Raw genomic sequence first — 17319 nt, forward strand, 5'->3', positions numbered from 1 at the left:
TGACCTACTCAATATTCACCTGGAAAGGTACACTCATGTATTATTCCTTCGTCCTCATTTATATTTATTCAGTGTATTGACAGATATATAGTAAGTGTTCAATGTTTGTTGGATTATTATTGTAGACATGACTTAAGAGTCTTGCAAACTCTTTCTTACACACCTCTAAAGAGGTTTTCAAATGTGGAAACTAAATAACAAAGGAAAGAAAAACCTTGATTACTCTAAAATTGGTTTTAATTCCAAGGAGGAATCATTAACCTCAACAACATTTTTTTTTGTCCTGATGAAATAGCATTGCATCAGATCCAATGAAAATCTATTGAGTGGTTTTACATGTCATTAAGATAAAGCTTTTGCAACACAGAAAATATTTTATAACGCGTGCATAAACAAGAACATCTGAGATGATTACACATCTTTTTATCTTATTAATGGAATCACTTTGCAATTCATAGTTGTCTTAATATTTCAGTGCAGTCGGGGGTTCCTGAATTGACACTTGTTTCTCTTCTCTGAAAGGTTTCTCAGAGGTCTGATAGTATGACTTCTGTTTCTAAAAATCCAAAGTCCAAAAAGCCACAAATCCTCCCTTAGAAAACCCTGGGTGTCATTGAATTAGTTGTCTAAAAGAAGTGAAACCTAATGTGCTCAGCTGCAATTGTCCTATGCCGTCTCCATGCTGTCCTTTTCTGGCTGGTTCTCAGCTGGAATATTTGCAAAGGAAACATTCAGGCTGAGGATTGAGGAGCTGGAGCTGGTTAGGCTCCGGAGCTGTCCATAGCTGAGCCTTTGTCACCATCCAGGTGGGGCTCCTCCCCTCTTGGCTGCTCCGCCATCGCTCTATGACCCTCATTGAGAACTTGGGGCCTTTCTACCAAATGAAAAATTTTAAGAATAACAACAATAATAATGAGGCCACAGCAAGGAAGTATTTTAGCCATGTCATATACATGCATTGCAAAAAACCTTCCATTCCCTAAACTGGAAAGAGGGAACAGACAAGTCTCTTCTGGCTGGGTTGCATGAAGGGAACGGCCACCAGAGTTTCAGCCAACTCTCTGCTGTCACCTTTGATTGAAACCAGCAGAGATGTGTTTTGGCAAATCTATTCATAATTTGTCTTTCCTTACAGGGCTCCCCAACTTGGCAAATTGAGTTTCCCATCAGGGAGTCTGTTGGAGTTAAAGTATTGACAATCCGCTGTGATTGACGATGAATGTCTCATTAACATTTCCCCCACTCTTTGACCCCCAGGGCAATGCTAAGAAGACACCTGGTTTAAAGAATTAAAAGGACAACTTCTTCAGACAGGAAGAGCTTCTCCAAAGGTAAGGGTTTGCCTTCTGAAAAGGTTTAAATTAGTAAAGAAGGGAATCATACCGTAAAATATGATTATGTAATATTATTGCCATCATTAATACTTTTCAATCCAAAAAGTATGATGAAAGACGGGGAGCAGGAATTAGAGATGCAAAAACATTAATCATACTGCTTGTCAAAGGGGACGGATCGAATACATAGGAAAGATAAGCCAGCCCTTCGCGTCCTTCCATAGTAATGAGATTTCTGTCTCACTAAGTCATGAATCATAAAGTTCAGAAAATAGCAGAGTGAAGGCATTGCTAGTAAACAATATGTTTCTGAAGGAGTTGAAGATTTAAAATGATAAGGAATCATTTACGAGAAAAGAGTTTTCTTTTTGATTCAATCGGGTATCAGAACATCTCCCGAGAATATACTTATCTGTACATAATGTTTGTTGTCTCACAATGAAGCCAAATAATATAAAAGTCTGTTTGGAAAGTTTAAATACTACTTTGATATGTGCTTTCTGCTTTGTAAATCAATTGCCCCCAACCCCCACTGCCTACCCCTTTCCCGCTTATGTCACTTAGAATTATCAGCTCTAGAACAGACTTTGCCAGGCCTGTGATGCCTTCTGAAAAGCCAGCTATTATAGTATTGAACTTGATGAAGAATATCTTACTTGGAGATCTGGAACATAGTTCAGAGACCTCTATCTCATAAGGAATTTATGAGAGCGTGATTGTTCAGACATTTAGTCCTCTACTCTCATAGGTTTTATTTAACAAATAAACTCTCATGGGCTTTAATTATGAAAAGAAGATTGTCTGCAAGATTTGGAGGTAGGAAAATCTTGCAAGCATGTTGTCTCTTGCCCTTGAGAAATGCTAACATTAATCCATTCAGATGTTGTTTTCTGCTTAAGAGGAAGTGATTCATGCCTCAGTTGAATTTGCTCCTGTTGTGTTGTATAAAAACTGATTTCATGTAACTAATTCTTCTGGTGCTTCAAAATACCCCCAGAAGCCCCCAAGTCAGTAGCCTGAAAACCAAGAACATTGCTTTGTAAATCAAGTCACACACATTTTGTTCTGCTTTGAGGAGTTCTTGAAAAGTGAAAATTAGTAAAGACTAGCAAAATTGCTGTCAAATAGTTGCAACCAATACCAAAGAGCCTTCATTTTGTATAAATGGCTCTTCCACTAGAAACTCCCTTAGTTAATGTAAAATAACTTACTTTTAATGTTTTGAGATATATATATATATATATATATATATATATATATATATACCTCTACAAGCCTCCTCCAACTGGTGTCCTTAATTCATAAAACAACATCTGCAAGGTCAAGCTAAGCAAGAGTAAGACCCAACACCTGCAAGGTCAAGCTAAGCAAGAGTAAGACCCATCTGTTCTGATGGGGACACGGAAGTCTGGATCTACCAAATCACAGTTGTTGGAAATTAGGAATTAGTAGTAATGATGTTAAATAAAGGTGGCCTACGGTAAATCACTAGTATCTCAGCGGTATATCATGGCAAGTCCTTCTGGAGATTATATATCATGTGACACCGAGAAGAGGTAGGAAGACAGCAAGGCCAGGAGCTTATTTGTAAGTGGTGGTTTCTAGTGAAAGGCGGAAGATACATGAAGACCAGGCAAGTGGAGGAGTGTGTGGTATCCTTGGAAGGTGGCAGGGGTGGAGCTCAGTAAGGACTCCAGCACTTTCCAGGGCACTCTCAGGTGGTTGCTACGGAAGTTTGCCTGGCTAGTGGTGCTGTTGCTCTTTCCTGCATTGTGTGAGAGTTACTTGACTTAACATCTCTGTCTTCTAGAAGCACAGGTGAACAGTTTCAATCCTACCCTTCACGGTACATTCTTCTCCTTGATCTTTTTGGTTATTAGTCTTTTGTTAAATGATGAAAGTGAGCTTTTAGTTGACGGGCTCTGTTAGAGCCACCGAAATACCTCATTTTGTCTTAGTGAATGATTTAATCTGGTCGAAAACGAAGTACCGAGTGTCTTCCCCCATTTCTTTCCCTTGCCTCCGAGAAACAAAGACGCCCTGAAACTTCCCCAAATTGTGAAGCACTCTTGTATTCAGGATGTCCCCAGGCTATTCAAGAATTCAGCCTCCAACATTAGAAAAAGAAAGTCTAAAAAAAAAAAAAAAAAAAAAAGAAAAAGAAAGTCTGTTTGTAGCTAGAGTTTTCAGTGTCTTTCCCATGTTCACTAGTGTGCTACGGTATCCTCAAGACATAACTGACCATAACTGTGGTGTCTGAATCCCCACTCCCACACCCACTTCCTTCCCTCCAGAAGGTGTTACCCCAACTGATTGATAATCCAGCCATGCATAAAAATCATGTTCCCCTTCATCATTAACACTAATGTGTAAATTCTCTAGAAGGAAAAGAATTCTCCGCATTTCTGCTACTTGGCTTGAAAACCTTGGGGTAACTTGCAGGATGGCTAATGATGGAATTTCTAGAAGCCACCAGACTGGGAGGTCAGGTAGGGAGGAGCGCCCCCCCAAATCACTTTATAACTGGTTTCCTGCTCTGGCTGCATTTGTATAAGTTTGGTCCTGATGGTAACCATAAGAAGTCTAGAAGAATCATGCCCTGCTATACCTTAGGGTGTGTCCCCATTTGGCAAGCAATATAAAAAAGGAAAACCTGACAAGGTATTGGAGCTATTTGATGACAGTTTTTGGTTGGTGATTCAAAAGCCATTCTTTCCCTTGGACTCACAGCACTATGTTTTATTTTTTACAAAGATTTTATTTATTTATTTAAGAGAGACACACAGAGGCAGAGACACAGGCAGAGGGAGAAGCAGGCTCCCTGCACAGAGCCCGATGTGGGACTTGATCCCAGGACCCCAGGATCATGACCTGAGCCAAAGGCAAATGCTCAACCACTGAGCCACCCAGGTGCCCCTCACAGCACTACCTTTTAAAAAATTATGTATACATAAGAGGAGAATGTTATTGATATTTTGAGTAGATAATAATAGAACTGATAACAGGAAAAAGATTTTTATCTTATAGTTAAGTTCATTTGTCATTTAGTTATAATTTATAATATAGTTAAGTGATTTGTCATGTGACTCAGTATTTAATTACAAAGCACAAGGTTGACAACTGTTTTTAATACTGTTTAACAATAAGGAGATCTATCAGAATTTGTCCTATGGGATCATTGTAAAGCTGAGAAGTTTTTTTTTTTAATATTTTATTTAAATTCAATTTGCCATCATATAATACCCAGCACTCATCTCATCATGTGCCCTCCTTAGTGCCTGTCAGTCACCCAGTCACCCCCCTTTCCCCGACCCACCTACCCTTCTGCAACTCTTTGTTTCCTGGAGTTAGGAGTCTCTCATGGTTTATCTCCCTCTCTAATTTTTCCCCACTCAGTTTCCCTCCTTCCCCTTAGAGTCCCTTTCACTATTTCTTATATTCCACATATGAGTGAAGCCATATGATGATTGTCTTTCTCTGACTTACTTATTTCACTAAGCATAATACCCTCCAGTTCCATCCACGTGGAAGCAAACGGTAGGTACTCATCCTTTCTGATGGCTGGGTAATATTCCATTGTGTATGTAGACCACATCTTTAAAGCTGAGAAGTTGTATCTCATATTATTGGACACCAGACAAATCTAGGAGACACATCATCCACAAGAGGAATATGCACCTCATGAAATGAGGGGTGAAAAGCACATGAATGACAGTTTTGGAGACTGACAAAAGCCAAGACAGGGATCTCAACCTAAGCAGAGGATATTCGCCTCTTCTTTGTTTTCTACCCGTTTGTTGGGATTGATTGCATAGTCATCTAGAGAACCAGGCACTATTTTCTTGGAATTATTGCCTTCCTCCCTCTTCACCCTGAAGTATGATGTAGGCAAGCTCTAGATTTCAGCTCCTTGCCCACAGCTCTTGAGCTGTTGGCCCACTTGGGAGCACCCTCCGTCATGATGGTGACCTACTTCCATCATGATGGTGCCATGGAATCAGGGCTCTGCCCGGAAGCTGAAGGAGAGAGAACCTTCTGTTCTTCCATCACAGCTTTCCATTAACTCTGTGGAGCCTGAGTCACACCCTGTGACCTGTGATCATGTATTAAATCTCACAGTGCGAGTTGGGATGTTTATCTCTGAGTTATTCTGGCCTCTGTGACTGAGAGGCCTTTATTGATTAAGTCTGTCTGCCCCTTGCATCCTGTCCTCATAACTCTTATGAGGCACAACCATTTTTCTCTGGAAACTCACCCTGTCCCCCTCCCACTACCCTGGCTTTTCAGCCTGAGAGCTTCTCTGAAGGCCCTGAAAGATGCCTGAGGAAGGGCACCGGCTTTCTGTGCTGGGAGGCAGCAGGAGGATGGAGATCGGGCAAGGGTGGCAGAGGGCTGAGAAGGGTCACAGCGTGTTTCCGTGGCAGTGACAGTGCTGGTAGTCAGTAGAAGGAACCCTGCAGGGGTTGTGCGTTCCTCTCCTATCCTCCCTCTGTGGTCTGATGGGGAGAAGGATCTACTTCAGAACCGGAAGGAGGAAATTGCCTAAGTCAGTCTTGTCACAAGGAAACATGTAGCGACTTAGCCTTTAGATGTCAGAGGGTTGGTGCAGTGACCTTTGCAAAGACGTACTGGATCAGATTTGTTCTCCTCCAAGCTCTTTGTGCTTATTCTTGCAGGTTTAAAACACTGTTTTAAATGTTTAGAGCTGGAGCTGGTGGTGAGAGGAGGCTGAATCAGTGGGCCACAGACTGTAGCTTGGAAGCTCACTGAAATGACTAGAACTTTACCACTCTGGAGGGGGGCACTAGGGGAGTGCCACTCACTCCCAGCCAGTGCAACCTCTTTTGAGATAACTCCACCCCTAAGAGGAAACATCTTCAAAAGGATCCTTAGAAACGGCATCCCTTACTCATTAGGACTTAGCACCTTTACGCTCAGCAATCTCATGACCAAAATTCATATGCGTTGAAGATTTTTTTTTAAAGATTTTATTTTTTTAATTTTTATTTATGTATAATAGTCACACAGAGAGAGAGAGAGAGAGAGAGAGGCAGAGACACAGGCAGAGGGAGAAGCAGGCTCCATGCACCTGGAGCCCGACGTGGGATTCGATCCCGGGTCTTCAGGATCACACCCTGGGCCAAAGGCAGGCGCCAAACTGCTGCGCCACCCAGAGATCCCTGCGTTGAAGATTATAGGCCACAGCCTACTGGGTCAGATTACACTGGACAGCCTGAAGTATTTAGGTCTACAGACCCTGCACAGACAGATGTAGGGATGGGTGTCTAGGTGCTGTGGGTGCTGTGAGCAGACTCCTTCCTTCCAGCATCTGGACATTTCATCCCTGGCTGCTTTTGGAGGGAGTCAAATCCTAACAGGAGGGTTATCTAGGGAACTACCCGGGAGGAAAATGAAGCCCCGTATGGAGCAGGAGGCCAGGCCCAGGCCCCTGCTGGTGACGCAGTATGTTGCTGTCACATCTGAATGCATACACAAATAGATGCTTGGACTTCTTCTTCTTCTTCTTTTTTTTTTTTTTTTTTTTGCTTTGTTTTGTTTTGTTTTATTTTGCCTTTCACGACAGCATCTGTTTTGCGAGGCAAAGAAAAAAAAATCTCTTGGAAGGCTTCACGTTTTCCTATCTGCAGAAGGCAGTTCTACAGCTTTTGTCAAACTTAGCTGGTCTGTAAAGCGTCTTTGTTTCTGGTTGACTGTTGCAGAAAGCAAGTCCATAAACTAGCACGAATACAGGAGAGAATGATTTCTATTGAAAGAGTCGAGTAGGATATGGTGCATGGGGCCATTGGTGAAAAGGGTTTTGTTTCTTGCAGGGCGGTGGAAATCCACATTCATATTGGCGCTTTTGCATTCGTTAGCATGCACGGTTAAACAATGGGCATGCCAGCCGACGTGGCGGTGTTGATTAATGCATTCCCTGAACGTGTTGATTAATGTGTTCCTGCAGTGCCTCCACAGCCCAGACTGCACCTGAGATGAGTCTGCACCTGAGATGCGCAGGATGGGCCTCGAGGCCGGCTGCCGCAGTACTCACGGGAACCCACTTGGGCATGGGCCTTCCCTGTGTATGTGTAACACCAGGGCCATTATGCACAAACCCACAGATCCCACAGACTTTTTACAGAAATCCGGACAGGATTTCTTGCAAAAGCGTCTGCACCATGATCTAGCCAGAGACTCTAGATTATATAAACTATGAAGTGCATACAAGAAGCGCTCTTTCTAGCTGAACAGATGTTTGGTGCCCTCCATCCCATGGGTGATTCCACACCGATTTTCATTTTTGTCGTTCTCAAAGGTTTTGTAAAGAAAAAGAGCAGAAAATACTTCCAGCATACAGTTTTTCACTTGAATAGCCTGGGAAGGGATATGCCAGTGGACTGTCCATTAGACACTTGGCGAACGTGGCATCTCGGTTGGAAACCCAGTCTTCCCAGAGACAGGGATTCCCATCGGCCCAGCAAAGGTGTTCCCTTCCCAGGTGGCTTCTTTCAAGGTTGAGACTTCTTTTGCTGTATTATGGATTCCCATCCAACCACTTTTTTTTTTTTTTCCTGTAGAAATTGTTTCTGGAAAGGCTCATCTGGATGTGGTTCTTCTCCCTGGCTAATTGTTTGAATAAGATGAGCTTGCATAATTTTGTATTTGTTTAGTATCTTACTGGTTATTTGTGACGTAAGAATTCTACTGCTACTTTTAGAATTTTCTGACCCTACAGTTCTCAGCAAGATGACAACAATGATGAGAAAGCCATGTTCTCAAACGACGAGAGAATGTCTGAATGTAGAAGAAATGGTTCAGTGGTGTTGCCCACTGTGCCTGGAGGCCTCCAGCTGTGAGGCATTTTCATAAAGGAAACCATCAATGTTTTTAAGGAAAACTATTTTCGGCTTTGGAAAAAGCAAAGTGAACAAGTTCATCTCAAGCAAGTGGGAAATTTTATGTGTTAGAGAATTACTGTAAGAAATTATTATGCACAGAGGTGGCGAAGTCACTAGTACTTATCCCATTTAATTATTGGCATGAATTTAATGGCAAAGGATGGTATTCTGATATATTCAGGGCTTGAGAGAAGATTCTTTATTCCATTTAGATTTAGCCTAAGTGACAAGACTACAGGAAAGGTCTACTTTGGCAATTCATGGAATACATAACTTCTATTACTTGCTTAACGCCATCTAACCCCAAATTACTGTTTTAAAAATACTTAGTTATATGTCTGTCTCATGGGAATTATTTGTTGAAAATAAACAAGTAAAACATGGAACCACTTCCTTGGCATTGGTATACATAAAGTTCTCTTCTGGAACTCAGGGTACACAGAATATGTGTTTAAATCCTTACCAGTGATGTGGAAGATATATTTGGGAAAACTAATCTACTTGATTTTTTCAGACAACCTGTAATTATATAATATGTTTAAATGAGAAATGCACCAAAATAACCGACAGGGACTTCACATTTGTGATTAGACATGCATTTTCATAGTGAGCTTGAAATCCACAAGAACTGAAGGGGTAAACAAAGAGACGCAGTGAACATGATTAATCCGTTTTTCTGCAAAGCTTTTGATACTGTACTGAATAAAAGCTTTGCTGACAGAAGCTGTTAGCCTGGTGAAGGAGAGGCCATAGGAACAGGTTATGAAAGGAGAGAATGGAAAGCAGAGAACAATCCACATGGAAAAGGAGGGCAGGGGAAATGGTTTCTGCAAGTTTGTATTTATTTTGTTGTCAGCAAGCACAGAGAGCCTGTAGTTAATGTAGTTTAAATGACTTTGTTCCTGGGGGGAAAATACCTACAAAAGAATTTGACGAATATAACTAGACAAAACTACTATATTTAAATTATTCAAATGACCTGGAAAATACATCTAAGTTCCAAGTGTCCTGTAAAATATTTCTCTGTTATGTAACAGTTCCCTGTTTTAGAGAATCCAACCACAGATAAGCTTTAATATCAAAAAAAAAAAAAAAGGTCTTCAAATTGATTTGTTGTACAAAACAATAAATTATTTGACTGGTATATATATTTGAAGGGTCTTAAAAACTTTCTTGCCGTAGAGGGGTAGGAATAAAAGAAATACATTTTAGACAGCCTCTTGCACCATCTTGGGCCCTTAGTTCATGCTCTGTAAATATTTGCTGAATGAAAATGAATATTTGTCATGCACCAAACCCAGAAATCATCCCTAGGGAAAACTTTCTCCTTAATTTTCTCTCTGCATCTTCAAAGGTGTTGCTGATGGTTATTGGTTACACAGAGCAGCTTTATGTTAACTTGATAGGCATTTTCATTTTCCTGAAAACACAGCTTTGAACACCAGGATTTTTCTTCTGTAGAACAGTCCACAAGTTCAGTGAGAAAGTAGATGTCAAACATCTACATTATAGTGGACTTGCTGATTCTGTCCAAATTATTTTTATTACTGAAATGTAGCCATCTTGATCTAGTAAGTGCTCTAGTGGACATGGGAGGTCATGGAAAAATCTTTGTTATGAAGAGTGAACAATTGAAGGCCTTTCTTTTATAAAACACATTCCCCTCAGCTGAGAGTCCAACATAGTTCTTCGCACTTAGAATGTTCAATAACCACTGAATGACCTATGGGGCCATGGCCAATACCTGAACCCAGAATCTCACCACTTTATTGATAATAAATCAGACTTTATTCTGGAGTTATTTGGATTTCATTAGTACAAATACTACTACCGATAGTACTGACTGTCTTCATTAACAAACATTATTGATTGCTTTTTATATATAGGGAACCATGAGAGGCTCTGCTAAAGCAGCTTGCATTATAAAATATGCCTTTTGCCCTTCAGTAAACTCATACTCTTTAGTTACATACAAATCAATCAACTGTTCACAAGCACATGTATGTAGTAGGTGTGAAAATAAAGGGAAAGCACAGAGTAGCATTATTGACTTAAATGTGCTCTGGGAGTTCAGAGGAACAGTGACCCTAGATAGAGATTGACAAAGATTAATGGCTGGTTTGAACTTGAACTCATGATTGAAGGGGGAATGGTTTTGAAACTAGTTCAGGAAGATTTTAAATAAAAAAGCGCAGAAATTCCAGAGATGGAGGGAAGGGCGCGTGGGTGGCCCATTCCATTGAGCATCGGACTCTTGGTTTCGGCTCAGGTCATGATTCAGGGTTGGCTCAGGTTGTGACTCAGGGTCCTGAGACTGAGCCCCATGTCAGGCTCCACGCTCAGTGGAGTCTCAAGCTCCCAATGAGTGTGGAGTCTGCTTGAGATTCTCTCTCTTTCTCCCTGCCTGCCCCTGCTTAAATAAATAAATAAATCTAAAAAAGAAAAAGAAATTCCAGAGGGGAACAGCCAAGTCTTGAACAGGGGAGGAAGAGAAGTGCTGTATTTGCATGGCAAAAGGAAAAAAAAACATGAAGAAATTTAGAGCAGAAAGTAGACCTAAGTAAGAAGTGGTTGAAAGTGACCTTTGGAGAGGTGTTTGTTCTTTCTTTAGTGGATGAATAAACATTTGTTCATTCATTTATGAGCTACTCTGTTTCAGACATTATCAAAGGGTAGCAAGCAAGCTATACATGAAATGTGTAGAGCACAGTAATAGCAGTATGGTGCCATCAGCCCCCCCCATACTAAAAGTATTGACAAGGTATATATTTATGTGTGTGTATATAATGGTGATACAGAGGCAAATGTGACAGCTCTGCATGGGGGCAGCAGGAAAATCCTGGGGAAGTATCACTGAGGATGAATAGGCATCTTGCAGGCAGACATGGAGAAGGATGTCCCAGCTGTGGGCAGAGTAACAGTGGATGCCACTGGAAGCCTTAGGATTGATGCACTGTGAGTGCCCTGGTATGATCGAAGGTGAAGAAGTTAGAGGTGCTGTGAAGGCACGTTGGAGAGTATCATCTGGGCCAAGAGTTTGGTTTAGGGTGCCGGATTCCACGTAAGGATTTTGAGTAAAGGAGTCACATGATCAGATCTAGTCTGATCATTAGAACAAATACCCTGATAGTTTAGCACACATGGGTGAAAATTGGAAGCTGGACACCTGTAGGAGGCGAAAGCTCCTGAGCTGGAGAGTCTGACACAGAGAGGACAGCATATTGAATGGCCCCAAATGCCAGTTTGGAATGAGAAATGAGGAAAAGCAAGGCCTGACCTCTGGCTTGAGACAAGGGTGTTTGGTGGTGCTACTGAGCAGAATAGAAAAGGCAGAAGGGCTGCTTTTGAGAAGATGGAGTTCTGTCGTGAATATGCCCAGTCTGAAATACACCTGATTATGACCATGCTGTACAGAGTTTGAATTATGTTCAGGTATGAACCTATTATGACCTTGAGTGAGAAGGGACGTCTGCCCAATCGGTGTTTTGAGAAAGTTCATTTGGCATCAGTATTTTAGGGAAGTTTCATGAAAGCCCATTAAAGATGAAGAAAACAGGTAGGATACTAGTGCCATGGTGAGTGCATAGGGACCGAGAACCCAAAATTGGGAGAGAGGCCTTGAGAATGGCAAGCAGACATGCCAAGGAGTCAACCACGCTGTAGCTGGAGAACAGCTGGAGAACTTGCCTTTCTGTTGTCTGGTTTAAGTCCGACAGATCTTTTGTCACCTTCTTCTCTGAACGCGATCTCAATGGAGACGCTCTGCTTTAGTTGAGTTTCATCTCTGGAGCTCAGAGAACTGGGTTGGCGACAGTGACAGCCGGCCATCCTAGGCTGTCCTTAGAAGGTGGGGGTGGTTTCCCATGGACCACATGCGAGAAGAATTAATGCCATCAATCATGTCCAGGAGAAGAACTGGCTCTAGAAACCAAAAGGTCAAAAACTCTTATTAACCGAAAGACCTAGAATGTACACAATTCAGACCAAAATGACTTTCTCAGAGAGCAAGCTGAACAAAGAAAATTTTGCCAAGGGCAAAACTGAAGGAAAACAGTACATAGCATTCCCAAGGGTCACTGGAAACATTTTTTTGAAGCAATAACATGGGACAGTGTGTCATTATTACTAAGCAGACGCATTTGAGTCCAGCGTAAGGAGGAAAGAGCTCCATTGTTTCTGTCCTTGTTATGTTCGTGGCGGTGGATTTGTTTGTCCCATGGTCACTGTTTGGAAAGGGAGATCACTTAGCCACATGCCAGATGACTGAGGTGGTATTTCCACGAACCATTTCCATTTTAATCATTCTTTCATATTTGTAGATGAAAAACGGCTTCACCCTAGGGCATGTGCTAAGATGAATCACAAGGCTCAGAAATTTTGTCCTGAAGTGATGAGTTGGCTGCAGAGGGAATTCATGTGTACTTATGGACAAATTCTGGCATCGTTAAAGCCTCAAATCATAATTTTAAATGCCCAAATCATAATTGATATTCATAAATTTTTTATCTTGGGCTCCTGGGTAATCAAAACTCACACCACTGGCCATTCGTCTTCTCTTCAATCAATCACATGGAGAAGAACTGTAGTTTTTAAAAAATAGATTACCTAATTTTCCTTTTTATTTCTCAGGTACCTAGGATAAGCAGAGAAAGCCCCCAAGGGTGACGTGGCACTCCTTTCATTTAATCCAGAATCGTGGCATGAGAGAGTAAGCAGTTCTGTGGTTCATGCGGGGGTGGAGAGGCGGCGGGGGGCGGGGGGGCGGGGGGCGGCGTGCTTCCTGCTGTAGCTCTACCTGTCAAATCTTGTTGCCGGTGACCCTCAGGTGCCTGGTACCAAATCCTCATTAGTTCCTCTTCTGGAAGTCAGATTGGTGATCCACGTGGGCCTTGGAACCTATAATCTGGAAAACTGATACTTTTCAATGCTTCTGTAAATTTTATGGAAAAACCCTTCCAATTTGTTTCCCACATTTTACTTGCATTATTTTCAATCTGCCTGGGTCTGGAACACACTGTGGCATCTGTAATGAAATTACATTTATCATCCATCAGTAATTCGCTTCCTGATAAAAGGAATGGGAAATGTTTGTTAGGATATACAATAGCACTGCTTTTAAATCGTTCGCATTATATAGAATTCTTTGCAAGTGATGTTAGAGAGTTCATTATAGTTTAAATTCATTTTTTAAATTGAAATTATGCTTTCTCTTCTCGGCATGATATAGCTGTGCCCGTATACTTCTCCATTGTAATTAATGTTTTACCTCTGTAGAATATAGACAATCTTCTACAGTTTCCTTTTTTTGTTGTTGTAAAGAATTCTTTTTAATGAGATTAAGTGAGTCACTGAAATCTAGTTCCATAGAAATATATATTCAATAGAAGTGAAATTTGTTCCCTTGGTAAAATGTGAAGTAAAATTGATTTTTTTTTTTTTTTTTAAAAAGGGTTTCTATTACTGAGTTGACAGTATTCTATTTTGGCCAAAAGTATTTGGATATAAAGATACTCTTTTTCACGATTGAGTTTCTGTTGATTGTGCCCAAAAATCAGCACCATAGTTTCAATTTTACAATAAATGAAAAAAGAAAATGAAAAAAACTCTTAAGTTGTAAAGCCATATCTGGTGCAAATTTTATTCCCTCTTGGCCTATGTGCCTCAACCAGGGTAGACCTTTGCCATTCTTCTCTGAAACTACTTATTTGACCTGTTCTTGTTTCAGTGTTGCCCTGAGGTGAGCGCAACATGAAGCAAGTTATTTTCTTGAAAGGTCTCAGCTTACCCAGGGACGCATTTGTCTGATGCTTCTCCGTTACATATGATGTGATGGCCTTTTATAGAAAATGGATATTTATTATAAAAATAGCATCTGGGATCCTCTAAGGCCATAGTCCATAAAGACAAATTAGTTTAATTTCACATATTTTAATGTCTTCCCAATAGTGATGGCCCTTCTTCAATATTTAATAGGGTAAAATTAACATGATGTTATAACAGCAGTTGAGAATAATCAAAATATGTCCAAAGCAATATATATATTTTTTAATATATCAGGTTTGGCTTTTTTTTTTTTTCGAGCCTGTGCCTGTATAAAATGTCAACAGTATTTTATGGAAGTATTAAATTTGTATGCAGACAGTAATCCCTGCATAGTGGAACTGCTATTCCCAGTAAGATTTATTCTGAAAACAGGCACCATTTATGTGGCTTATGAAGTGCCAGACATGTTCTAAGCCCTTGACGTGTTTTATCCCGTGTCATCCTCTTGGCAACTGTCCTCATCTTATAGATGAAGCAACTGAGGTCCCCGTCGCCCACGCACACACGGCTGATGAATGGTAGAGCACGGATTCAAACCCAGTTAGTCTAATAATCCCAGAGCTGTGTGCTTCACCACCACACCTCTGCCTGAGCGGGAGACGTGCTCACCACAATACTTAACCAGCTCATAAGGGAAGCCCTTGGCCTTGGGAGCTCTGGTCAATGTGCTGTGGGTACGTGACAAATAAGGTCTCCTATGGAAGTCAAAGCTGTTACCCTGCTGCCCATTGTCATCAAATAATAAATCTAAAGGCTGTCAAGGCTGTTAACACTGCACCTGTGGTTCTAAATATCCATTCCATGTTCAGGCACCTTGTGTAGAATAAATGACTGTGACAGAAAGAGAAGAAGAATCCTCTAGGCCCAATGATGCGGTATGGTTGGAAATGCCTCCCTGCAGCAAGATGGTTTAATTGTAGTGCTGGGCACCCTTCTTCCTAGTGTAACTCATCATATCTGGAAAGAAAACCTAAGGTTTTGGAATTTTGGCATCAGTGCGGTTTGCTCACAGGTAGGGCGAGTATGACATTTGTCCACATTAATAGAACTTGCTTTGTACGTTGTCATCCCCCGACCTCCAGCCGTCCTCTCCTTTCCTAGAGCTCTTCCACAGGAAGCTCTGTGTGTGCTCTTCACACAGGATTTCAAGCAGCTCACTGTCCACTGCTTTGCAAGAGAAATTACCTGATCCCTGCTCTAGATGTGACTTCCTACTCTTTTCCTGGCCCTTTCCCATCCTGACCCAGAGTTTGTGTTTTGATAGAAGAGTTTAGGAAAGAAATGGCCCTGAAGACCTAAATCCTCTCCTTCGATCCAAGTGGTATAATGCCACACTGAGCTTTTATCTATTTGGGACAGGGGGAGCCCTGACCCACAAATCTCTTAAATCACCACACAGTAAAACTGTCTACTCATAAATCTCCCATCTACTTAGATGATAATAATTTCAGTGATGCCTTTTAAACAATGATCATGATAAACATATAGTTTTTTCTTGAAATACGATCATCAGTAGTACTAAAGTATGGCTTTGCAACATGCGTTCTATTTAAATTTGTATTTCATTTTATTGACTGTCTCTTTATTTCCATGTGTTTCATTCTGGATATTACTTACCTTTCTCTGTATCCTAATGAAGTTTGTGTAAAGCTGAAGCCCTTACCCTGGCCTCACTCTTACTCCTCTCCCCCTGATTCTGTTCTTGGTACATTGACTCTTCAATGGCCCATGAACAAGCTTGGCACACTCCTGCCTCAGGACCTTTGCACTGTGGTTCCCTCTGTCTGGGACACTCTTCCTGCATATGTCCCCATAGCTTGCTGCCTCTTCTTCAGGTCTTTGCTCAAATACCACTTTCTGGTGAGCTGATTTCTGATCCTGTGGTGAGCAAGTGTACCTATGCGTGTGCTCACATGTACACACAGACATACAAACTTTGAAACCCCCATCTCCCTCTCTAGTTTTATTTTTTTTCTTTGTAGGACTTACCACCTAGCAAACTATTTAATTTACGGTTTTTGTTACTACATATCTCCCTCCACTGGACCATGAAGTCCATGAGGGCAGGAACTTTTGCCTGCTGTGTCCATTAATGCATCCCAGTACCAGGAATACTGCTTGGCTTGTGATGGATGCATAATTTGCTCAATGAATGAATGAATGAATGAATGAAGACTTATGGAAATTCAAAGTGTCGGCCCTTTGTCAGATAATGTCCCTAGCTGAACAAACCCTGCCTCACTTTTGTGTAACAGCAACTTCTCAGGGTTCAGAAATGTCATACTGTAGACCTCAGCTTACTCACAGATTCTTCTAGCTGGAGGAAAGGGTAGTGTGGCTTTCCATTGTTGACTGTGGAGGTGGAGTTGGAAAACAATCAAAAGAAATGCTCCTCTGATTTTTGGAGCAAATGAACAAATCTAGCATTTGTTTTGGGGAGAACAAATGCTCTCCGCAAAGAAGAGAAACTGTTCCCAAAATCTTTGAAGTATGTCACTGATCCTTTAACCAGTAGCTAGAGAAGCAAGTATCCTAGTGACAAACACGGGCTTTGTTGGGATGAAAGCTAATCATAAGTTTACAAAAACTGATTGGGCATTTGGCTTGTGACTAATTCTTGGCAGTGACACAGAGGAGGCTCTTCACGGGCCCAGACACACATATTTTGAGTAAAGACCGTTGTCCTCAAAGACATTCAATTTTTTTGCCTAGTGCTCTCTTTTAGATTAAAATAATGCATTGCTCAAGATATAAATAACATTAAGGGTTCTGCCAAAGACATAGTAGTTTCTATAGTGGTAGAGGGAATAGATTACTTGGGGAGAGGGAGTATCATTTTTTGCTTTTGAGAGTTTTTTTTTTTTTTTCTATAATTCACTGAATTTGCTAGTTGTAAAAGCACAGGACACCATATGAATTGGAACAGTATTTCTAACAGTGTCCCAGTGCAGGGTCTGTGTTTTGTGGTGTGAACAGTGAAGCCAGCACGTGTCCTTTCAATACAGTAAAAATCTTTGTCAGCCCCCAAGGCCTGCCCTGGTGCTGCATCCGTGTAGTGATTCCAGGATGCTCGGAGGTCCTCTGTAACCTCCCTGTCTCTTAAAAACACCCCACAGCCTACTGGCTAGTACCTAAACTTCTGCCAGAGCATGTTTCCCTGATTCCGATCTGTATCTATTGTGTGGCTACTGCTTCAAGCACACATCAGACATGGGGGCAGGGGGAGCAATCGGAGTTACCTATATAATCTCCCATGTGCACAC

General features: G+C 41.3%; 1 protein-coding gene across 20 annotated transcripts in view; it reads left to right on the forward strand.

Moving 5' to 3' along the window:
• Positions 1 to 17319, forward strand: part of NRCAM (neuronal cell adhesion molecule) — a 275589-nt gene that overhangs the window by 134051 nt on the left and 124219 nt on the right. For 19 of the 20 annotated variants that reach the window (XM_025449225.3, XM_049096334.1, XM_025449227.3 and 16 more), the window contains 2 exons: positions 1258 to 1331; positions 12863 to 12941. The gene's annotated coding sequence lies outside the window, so the exon portion shown is untranslated. The remainder of the gene's footprint in view (positions 1 to 1257; positions 1332 to 12862; positions 12942 to 17319) is intronic. The other variant, XM_049096330.1, reaches the window with a different exon arrangement.

The sequence above is a fragment of the Canis lupus genome, chromosome 18, assembly GCF_003254725.2.
Source record: "Canis lupus dingo isolate Sandy chromosome 18, ASM325472v2, whole genome shotgun sequence".
Lineage (NCBI taxonomy): Eukaryota > Metazoa > Chordata > Mammalia > Carnivora > Canidae > Canis > Canis lupus.